Genomic DNA, 12,050 nt, shown 5'->3' on the forward strand with positions numbered 1-12,050 from the left:
TCAAAAGGGTTCTGTGACGCAGACTTATGTTTGGAAAAGCATGACCAACATAACTAAAGTCAATATGGCTTTTCAGCATTCTGGAAAGAGAGAGAGAGAGAGAGAGAGAGAGAGAGAGAGAGAGAGAGAGAGAGAGAGAGAGAGAGAGAGAGAGAGAGAGAGAGAGAGAGAGAGAGGTTGCATTTAGTACACATATTAGCTTTGGAAGGATAACCGAAATGCAGTTGTCTACAAGGATTTTGAGAATGCATTTGACAAATAAGACCATATAGTGAGAGCCCCAAAAATACGGTCTAAAAGTATATATAACAATACACAACACACAGATCACAATGAGTAGTAATAAAAAAATCCAGCTTTGGCAGATACAAAAAATAAATAAATAATAATATCGCCAGGCACGAACGGACCTGGACCTCTACTTTTTTTTTTTTCATCCTTGAAGCATTATAAAAATAAAAGCCATGGCTTCATACAGTGTTTTGCGAGTCATGGCCAAAATAAGCATGAAAGTCACTTCAGTAGAAGACAGAAAACTTACAAACATATATCAACAAAGTCTTGCACTGGACAATGGGGAATAACATGAGCCTCGATGGTGAAAATTCAGATTGCTTAGATAAATAATGAACGAAAAATAATAAAAAAAAGAACACAAAAAAAACGGAGAAACACGAGGAGTACCAGAGAACCTGTTGTTTAGAGAACACAATAAAGCAAATGCAGCAAAAACAGTGAAAATGTTAGGGTGGAAAATGAGAACTTTCAAAACAAGAGAAGTCATGACCAAGATACAGTACTACTCAGATCACTTGTGCTCTCACGTCTGTAGTTACTGATCTGCGTTCACAGTGTGTTTCAGGGCAAGACACATGTTAGAGTTAGGAAGTGTACGGAGGTTTACTGCTTATGCAGCAGCAACAGCATGGATGATCAGGCAGGCAACTAGGAAGCCTGGCCTCAGATCACACTGCAAGCAATAAACCCTCGAAATCGGTCATAGCTATGTCAAAGGTATGTCTAACAGGCAAGAATCCTGCCAGCGAAGTCTAGGTAGCTCACATGTTTGGTACGTGGATGTGTCAGTCAGGTGGATGTGTCAGTCAGGTGGATGTGTTAGTCAGGTGGATGTGTTAGTCAGGTGGATGTGTTAGTCAAGTCGATGTGTTTGTCAAGTCGATGTATTAGTCAGGTCGATGTGTTAGTCAGGTCGATGTGTTAGTCAGGTCGATGTGTTAGTCAAGTCGATGTGTTAGTCAAGTCGATGTGTTAGTCAGGTCGATGTGATAGTCAGGTCGATGTGTTAGTCAGGTCGATGTGTTAGTCAGGTCGATGTGATAGTCAGGTCGATGTGTTAGTCAGGTGGATGTGTTAGTCAGGTGGATGTGTTAGTCAGGTGGATGTGTTAGTCAGGTGGATGTGTTAGTCAGGTGGATGTGTTAGTCAGGTGGATGTGTTAGTCAAGTCGATGTGTTAGTCAGGTGGATGTGTTAGTCAGGTGGATGTGTTAGTCAGGTGGATGTGTTAGTCAGGTGGATGTGTTAGTCAAGTGGATGTGTTAGTCAGGTGGATGTGTTAGTCAAGTCGATGTGTTAGTCAGGTGGATGTGTTAGTCAAGTCGATGTGTTAGTCAGGTGGATGTGTTAGTCAGGTGGATGTGTTAGTCAGGTTGATGTGTTAGTCAGGTGGATGTGTTAGTCAAGTCGATGTGTTAGTCAGGTGGATGTGTTAGTCAGGTGGATGTGTTAGTCAGGTGGATGTGTTAGTCAGGTGGATGTGTTAGTCAGGTGGATGTGTTAGTCAAGTCGATGTGTTAGTCAGGTGGATGTGTTAGTCAAGTCGATGTGTTAGTCAGGTGGATGTGTTAGTCAGGTGGATGTGTTAGTCAGGTGGATGTGTTAGGGTAATATAATGGTTAAGGGAAGGGGAGATAACTTGTATCTGCTGCCGCTTTCGCTGCAGAAAATGCCACTGCTGCCACTGCCACCGCAGAAAATGCCACTGCTGCCACTGCCACCGCAGAAAATGCCACTGCTGCCACTGCCACCGCAGAAGATGCCGCTGTTGCTGCCGCAGAATAAATAACTATTATCAAAGAAAACAACAGCGCGAGGTGCAACCTCCGATACCTAAGTCATGTTGACTTTGTGATGCTTCACTGGTGTGTCTCACCTAATTGTGGTTGCAGGGGTCGAGACTCAGCTCCTGGCCCCGCCTCTTCACTGAGTGCTACTAGTAGGTCCTCTCTCTCCCTGCTCCATGAGCTTTATCATACCTCATCTTAAAGCTATGTATGGTTCCTGCCTCCACTTGCTAGGCTATTCCACTTCCTGACTCTCTATGACTGAAGAAATACTTCCTAACATCCCTTTGGCTCATCTGGGTCTTCAACTTCCAATTGTGACCCCTTGTTTCTGTATCCCCTCTCTGGAACATCCTGTCTCTGTCCACCTTGTCTATTCCATGCAGGATTTTGTATGTTATCATGTCTCCCCTAACCCTCCTGTCCTCCAGTGTCGTCAGACCGATTTCCCTTAAACTTTCTTCGTAGGACATGTCATTGTGTGTGTGTGTGTGTGTGTGTGTGTGTGTGTGTACTCACCTAATTGAGGTTGCAGGGGTCGAGTCCAAGCTCCTGGTCCCGCCTCTTCACTGGTCGCTACTAGGTCACTCTCCCTGAACCGTGAGCTTTATCATACCTCTGCTTAAAGCTATGTATGGATCCTGCCTCCACTACATCGCTTCCCAAACTATTCCACTTCCTGACTACTCTGTGGCTGAAGAAATACTTCCTAACATCCCTGTGATTCATCTGTGTCTTCAACTTCCAACTGTGTCCCCTTGTTGCTGTATCCAATCTCTGGAACATCCTGTCTTTGTCCACCTTGTCAATTCCTCTCAATACTTTGTATGTCGCTATCATGTCCCCCATATCTCTCCTGTCCTCCAGTGTCGTCAGGTTGATTTCCCTTAACCTCTCCTCGTAGGACATACCTCTTAGCTCTGGGACTAGTCTTGTTGCAAACCTTTGCACCTTCTCAAGTTTCTTTACGTGCTTGGCTAGGTGTGGGTTCCAAACTGGTGCCGCATACTCCAATATGGGCCTAACGTACACGGTGTACAGGGTCCTGAACGATTCCTTATTAAGATGTCGGAATGCTGTTCTGAGGTTTGCTAGGCGCCCATATGCTGCAGCAGTTATTTGGTTGATGTGCGCTTCAGGAGATGTGCCTGGTGTTATACTCACCCCAAGATCTTTTTCCTTGAGCGAGGGTTGTAGTCTCTGGCCCCCTAGACTGCACTCCGTCTGCGGTCTTCTTTGCCCTTCCCCAATCTTCATGACTTTGCACTTGGTGGGGTTGAACTCCACGAGCCAATTGCTGGACCAGGTCTGCAGCCTGTCCAGATCCCTTTGTAGTTCTGCCTGGTCTTCGATCATATGAATTCTTCTCATCAACTTCACGTCATCTGCAAACAGGGACACTTCAGAGTCTATTCCTTCCGTCATGTCGTTCACAAATACCAGAAACAACACTGGTCCTAGGACTGACCCCTGTGGGACCCCGCTGGTCACAGGTGCCCACTCTGACACCTCGCCACGTACCATGACTCGCTTCTGTCTTCCTGACAAGTATTCCCTGATCCACTGTAGTGCCTTCCCTGTTATCTCTGCTTGGTCCTCCAGTTTTTTCACTAATCTCTTGTGTGGAACTGTGTCAAACGCCTTCTTGCAGTCCAAGAAAATGTAATCCACCCACCCCTCTCTCTCTCTTGTCTTACTGCTGTCACCATGTCATAGAACTCCAGTAGGTTTGTGACACAGGATTTCCCACCCCTGAAACCATGTTGACTGCTGTTGATGAGATCATTCCTTTCTAGGTGTTCCACCACTCTTCTGATAATCTTCTCCATGACCTTGCATATTATACATGTCAGTGACACTGGTCTGCAGTTTAGTGCTTCATGTCTGTCTTCTTTTTTAAAGATTGGGACTACATTTGCTGTCTTCCATGCCTCAGGCAATCTTCCTGTTTCGATAGATGTATTGAATATTGTTGTTAGGGGTACACATAGCACCTCTGCTCCCTCTCTCAGGACCCATGGAGAGATGTTATCCGGCCCCATTGCCTTTGATGTATCTAGCTCACTCAGAAGCCTCTTCACTTCTTCCTCGGTTGTGTGTACTGTGTCCAGCACTTGGTGGTGTGCCCCACCTCTCCGTCTTTCTGGAGCCCCTTCTGTCTCCTCTGTGAACACTTCTTTGAATCTCTTGTTGAGTTCCTCACATACTTCACGGTCATTTCTTGTTGTCTCTCCTCCTTCCTTCCTTAGCCTGATTACCTGGTCCTTGACTGTTGTTTTCCTCCTGATGTGGCTGTATAACAGCTTTGGGTCAGATTTGGCTTTTGCTGCTATTTCCTTTTCATATTGTCGTTGGGCCTCCCTTCTTATTTGTGCATATTCATTTCTGGCTCTACGACTGCTCTCCTTATTCTCCAGGGCCCTTTGCCTTCTATATTTCTTCCATTCCCTAGCACACTTGGTTTTTGCCTCCCTGCACCTTTGGGTGACCCATGATCTCATCCTGGCTTTTTCATTATTCCTGTTACCCTTGGGTACAAACCTCTCCTCAGCCTCCTTGCACATTGTTGCTACATATTCCATCATCTCATTAACTGGCTTCCCTGCTAGTTCTCTGTCCCATTGAACCCCGTTCAGGAAGTTCCTCATTCCCGTGTAGTCCCCTTTCTTGTAGTTTGGCTTCATTCGTCCTGGCCTTCCTGCTTCTCCCTCCACTTGTAGCTCTACTGTGTATTCGAAGCTTAAAACCACATGATCGCTGGCCCCAAGGGGTCTTTCATATGTGATGTCCTCGATATCTGCACTACTCAAGGTGAATACTAAGTCCAGCCTTACGTGTTGGTATATGAAGTTTTCCAATACCACCTCCATCATCTTAGCCCTCCATGTGTGTGTGTGTATGTGTGTGTGTGTGTGTGTGTGTGTGTGTGTGTGTGTGTGTGTGTGTGTGTGTGTGTGTGTGTGTGTGTGTGTGTGTGTGTGTGTGTGTGCGCGCAATCATCCTAGGCCACAGGGATGGAATCACTGAGTCCTCGTCAGTGATACACTCAAAATTACGTCAGTGATCCTGCTTCAGGAGTCATTGTGGTGTTATCAAGTGATGAACGTCAGTCTTGTTCATCAGTGATACTCCCGCTAATCCGCTGACAGTTCACTGCTCTGATCTTTTATCTGGTGCAAATTTCTTGCACGAGGCACAATGAAGTCTCTCTCCAATATGCTGACGCAGCTTATGAACCGGCCCGAGAGAGAGAGAGAGAGAGAGAGAGAGAGAGAGAGAGAGAGAGAGAGAGAGAGAGAGAGAGAGAGAGAGAGAGAGAGAGAGAGAGAGAGAGAGAGAGAGAGAGACTGGAGAGAGGAGAGAGACCAGACCTACACGAGGAGAACCACGCAAATGTAAAGCTCACGTCAAAAAGAATTTTACGGCAAGTGAAAATGTGTTGACACAAGGCAAGGCAAGAGACGCCCAGCCCCTGAATAATGCAGTCCACCTACCCACACCTGCAACACTTACCCCCACCTGCAACATCCACCCACACCTGCAACATCCACCCACACCTGCAACACTTACCCCCACCTGCAACATCCACCCACACCTGCAACACTTACCCCCACCTGCAACATCCACCCACACCTGCAACACTTACCCCCACCTACAACATCCACCCACACCTGCAACACTTACCCCCACCTGCAACATCCACCCACACCTGCAACACTTACCCCCACCTGCAACATCCACCCACACCTGCAACACTTACCCCCACCTGCAACATCCACCCACACCTGCAACACTTACCCCCACCTGCAACACGTACCCCCACCTGCAACATCCACCCACACCTGCAACACTTACCCCCACCTGCAACATCCACCCACACCTGCAACACTTACCCCCACCTGCAACATCCACCCACACCTGCAACACTTACCCCCACCTACAACATCCACCCACACCTGCAACACTTACCCCCACCTGCAACATCCACCCACACCTGCAACACTTACCCCCACCTGCAACATCCACCCACACATGCAACACTTACCCCCACCTGCAACATCCACCCACACCTGCAACACTTACCCCCACCTGCAACATCCACCCACACCTGCAACACTTACCCCCACCTGCAACATCCACCCACACCTGCAACACTTACCCCCACCTACAACATCCACCCACACCTGCAACACTTACCCCCACCTGCAACATCCACCCACACCTGCAACACTTACCCCCACCTGCAACATCCACCCACACCTGCAACACTTACCCCCACCTGCAACATCCACCCACACCTGCAACACTTACCCCCACCTGCAACACTTACCCCCACCTGCAACATCCACCCACACCTGCAACACTTACCCCCACCTGCAACATCCACCCACACCTGCAACACCCACCTACACCTGCAACACCCACCTACACCTGCAACACCCACCTACACCTGCAACACCCACCAACACTTGCAACACTCACGGACATCAACACTCGCCTACACTATGCCTAGGAGTACCGAACTTTTCACTTTGCTAAGATTGGACTTTGTTTTGTCTACTGCCACACTGCGTATAGTTACAAATTTGAATATCCACTTCCCTACTTTTCCTGTTGTCCCTGTTGTTCCTGTTAACTGCACTATATGGCCAATAACTTCAAGCTCATATTTGTCAAAGGCATCTGTTAAATCAGTGTAGCCCACAACTGCGTTTTCGTTTTCTTTCAGAGTCAAAGTGATTTTGTAATAATGATCGTTTACGACTCACATTGAGCCAGTAAAGTACCTAAATTACTGGGAACGCCTGCAAGTCTTGAACATGTATTCACTGGAGCGGACGAGAGAGAGATACATGATAATATATGCCTGGAAAGTACTCGAGGGCTTGGTCCCAAATCTGCACACTGCCATAACAACATACTGGAGTGAGAGATATATGGAAGGAAGTGTAAAATAAACCCGGTGAGGAGCAGGGGTGCACAGGGAACACTGTATCAACATCCAGGGTCCCAGGCTATTCAGCATCTTACCAGAAGATATCAGAAACACGGCTGGAACAAGTGTAGAAGCCTTCAAGAGGAAACTGTACAAATATCTTCTCCAGATGCCAGATCAGCCAGGCTGTGATGGATATGTGGGGCAGCGGGTCTCCAGCAGCAACAGCCTGGTTGACCAGGCAAGCACCAGACGAGCCTGACCCATGGCCGGGCTCCGAGAGTAGTGAAACTCTCGAAACTCTTCAAAGGTACTAGCTGTGATAAGCATAATCTTCTTTCCCTAAATCCATGTTAACTTATATTATGGACGTCATTCCAAGGATTATGTGTGTGATGTTAGCGCTGCTGCTCTGCAATTTTTGCTTGCTGCCTCTTTTCTGAAGGGAGGCTACGTTTACTTATTTTAATGCCTCTGTCATTTCACCCGAATCTAAGCTCCTGCTCTAAATAATACCGAGTGCTCGTGCTAATGGTATTTAGCATTTCGTTATAAATACAGAATTCCAGGTATCAGGCTCAGCTGCAGTATGTATTGCAATGTTCTCTATTTCTTTTTTTCCAAATCTAAAACATTGGTAATAATGTTAGCTATATAATGTGTAGGGTTGCCAGAGTTAGTGTCAACCTTATTTGGGTCTTCCAATCTCATAGTGTCGATTGAATTACTGAACAATGATTCACAATATCATTCATGATTTATTTTTCAATCACTGGTATGTTAACTTTTTAGTAGAGTGCCAATAGTGAGAGAGATTTTTTCACTTGGATTTTACCTGTGCTAAGAAGTATTTACAGTTTCTCCAATTTTCCTGAAAAGCCTTTTTGTGTTTCTTGGTTGTGACATGAGTATTTTAGCTTACGTTCTAAACCAGTAATTTCACGATGTAATTTGTGGTACTTTCGGTTTTCTGAACTTTTTTCTTCCTTTCTAAGGTTTATCATTTCGTCTACGTTTGATCTCCCTTTAAGGGAGATCAAACACCCACACACAGATACACATCAGCAACACTCACACACAGATACACATCAGCAACACTCACACACAGATACACATCAGCAACACTCACACACAGATACACATCAGCAACACTCACACACAGATACACATCAGCAACACCCACACACAGATACACATCAGCAACACCCACACACAGATACACACCAGCAACACCCACACACAGATACACACCAGCAACACCCACACACAGATACACACCAGCAACACCCACACACAGATACACATCAGCAACACCCACATACAGATACACATCAGCAACACCCACACACAGATACACATCAGCAACACCCACACACAGATACACATCAGCAACACCCACACACAGATACACATCAGCAACACTCACACACAGATACACATCAGCAACACTCACACACAGATACACATCAGCAACACCCACACACAGATACACACCAGCAACACCCACACACAGATACACATCAGCAACACCCACACACAGATACACACCAGCAACACCCACACACAGATACACATCAGCAACACCCACACACAGATACACATCAGCAACACTCACACACAGATACACATCAGCAACACCCACACACAGATACACACCAGCAACACCCACATACAGATACACATCAGCAACACCCACACACAGATACACACCAGCAACACCCACACACAGATACACATCAGCAACACCCACACACAGATACACACCAGCAACACCCACACACAGATACACATCAGCAACACCCACACACAGATACACATCAGCAACACCCACACACAGATACACATCAGCAACACCCACACACAGATACACATCAGCAACACCCACACACAGATACACACCAGCAACACCCACACACAGATACACATCAGCAACACCCACACACAGATACACATCAGCAACACTCACACACAGATACACATCAGCAACACTCACACACAGATACACATCAGCAACACTCACACACAGATACACATCAGCAACACCCACACACAGATACACACCAGCAACACCCACACACACAGATACACATCAGCAACACCCACACACAGATACACATCAGCAACACCCACACACAGATACACATCAGCAACACCCACACACAGATACACATCAGCAACACACACACACAGATACACATCAGCAACACCCACACACAGATCAGCAACACCCACACACATCAGCAACACCCACACACAGATACACACCAGCAACACCCACACACAGATACACATCAGCAACACTCACACACAGATACACATCAGCAACACTCACACACAGATACACATCAGCAACACCCACACACAGATACACATCAGCAACACCCACACACAGATACACATCAGCAACACCCACACACAGATACACATCAGCAACACTCACACACAGATACACATCAGCAACACCCACACACAGATACACATCAGCAACACCCACACACAGATACACATCAGCAACACCCACACACAGATACACACCAGCAACACCCACACACAGATACACATCAGCAACACCCACACACAGATACACATCAGCAACACCCACACACAGATACACACCAGCAACACCCACATACAGATACACATCAGCAACACCCACACACAGATACACACCAGCAACACCCACACACAGATACACATCAGCAACACCCACACACAGATACACATCAGCAACACCCACACACAGATACACATCAGCAACACCCACACACAGATACACATCAGCAACACCCACACACAGATACACACCAGCAACACCCACACACAGATACACATCAGCAACACCCACACACAGATACACACCAGCAACACCCACACACAGATACACATCAGCAACACCCACACACAGATACACATCAGCAACACTCACACACAGATACACATCAGCAACACCCACACACAGATACACACCAGCAACACCCACATACAGATACACATCAGCAACACCCACACACAGATACACACCAGCAACACCCACACACAGATACACATCAGCAACACCCACACACAGATACACATCAGCAACACCCACACACAGATACACACCAGCAACACCCACACACAGATACACATCAGCAACACCCACACACAGATACACATCAGCAACACCCACACACAGATACACATCAGCAACACCCACACACAGATACACATCAGCAACACCCACACACAGATACACACCAGCAACACCCACACACAGATACACATCAGCAACACCCACACACAGATACACATCAGCAACACCCACACACAGATACACATCAGCAACACTCACACACAGATACACATCAGCAACACCCACACACAGATACACATCAGCAACACCCACACACAGATACACACCAGCAACACCCACACACAGATACACATCAGCAACACCCACACACAGATACACATCAGCAACACCCACACACAGATACACATCAGCAACACCCACACACAGATACACATCAGCAACACTCACACACAGATACACATCAGCAACACCCACACACAGATACACATCAGCAACACCCACACACAGATACACATCAGCAACACCCACACACAGATACACATCAGCAACACCCACACACAGATACACATCAGCAACACCCACACACAGATACACATCAGCAACACCCACACACAGATACACATCAGCAACACCCACACACAGATACACATCAGCAACACCCACACACAGATACACACATCAGCAACACCCACACACAGATACACACCAGCAACACACACACAGATACACATCAGCAACCCACACACAGATACACATCAGCAACACCCACACACAGATACACATCAGCAACACCCACACACAGATACACAGATACACACCAGCAACACCCACACACAGATACACATCAGCAACACCCACACACAGATACACATCAGCAACACCCACACACAGATACACACCAGCAACACACACAGATACACATCAGCAACACCCACACACAGATACACACCAGCAACACACACACACAGATACACATCAGCAACACCCACACACAGATCAGCAACACCCACACACATCAGCAACACTCACACACAGATACACATCAGCAACACCCACACACAGATACACATCAGCAACACTCACACACAGATACACACCAGCAACACCCACACACAGATACACATCAGCAACACTCACACACAGATACACATCAGCAACACCCACACACAGATACACATCAGCAACACCCACACACAGATACACATCAGCAACACTCACACACAGATACACACCAGCAACACCCACACACAGATACACATCAGCAACACCCACACACAGATACACATCAGCAACACTCACACACAGATACACATCAGCAACACCCACACACAGATACACATCAGCAACACACACACACAGATACACATCAGCAACACCCACACACACACCCACACACAGATACACATCAGCAACACTCACACACAGATACACACCAGCAACACCCACACACAGATACACACCAGCAACACCCACACACAGATACACACCAGCAACACCCACACACAGATACACACCAGCAACACCCACACACAGATACACACCAGCAACACCCACACACAGATACACATCAGCAACACCCACACACAGATACACATCAGCAACACCCACACACAGATACACATCAGCAACACCCACACACAGATACACATCAGCAACACCCACACACAGATACACACCAGCAACACCCACACACAGATACACACCAGCAACACCCACACACAGATACACATCAGCAACACCCACACACAGATACACATCAGCAACACATCAGCAACACCCACACACAGATACACATCAGCAACACAGATACACACCAGCAACACCCACACACAGATACACATCAGCAACACCCACACCAGCAACACTCACACACAGATACACATCAGCAACACTCACACACAGATACACATCAGCAACACCCACACACAGATACACATCAGCAACACTCACACACAGAT

General features: G+C 47.1%; 1 protein-coding gene across 14 annotated transcripts in view; it reads right to left on the reverse strand.

Moving 5' to 3' along the window:
- Window positions 1–12,050, reverse strand: part of pins (G-protein-signaling modulator pins) — a 579,486-nt gene that overhangs the window by 251,412 nt on the left and 316,024 nt on the right. The gene's annotated exons all lie outside the window — the stretch shown is intronic.

Source organism: Cherax quadricarinatus, chromosome 10 (assembly GCF_038502225.1).
Source record: "Cherax quadricarinatus isolate ZL_2023a chromosome 10, ASM3850222v1, whole genome shotgun sequence".
NCBI classification, from domain to species: domain Eukaryota; kingdom Metazoa; phylum Arthropoda; class Malacostraca; order Decapoda; family Parastacidae; genus Cherax; species Cherax quadricarinatus.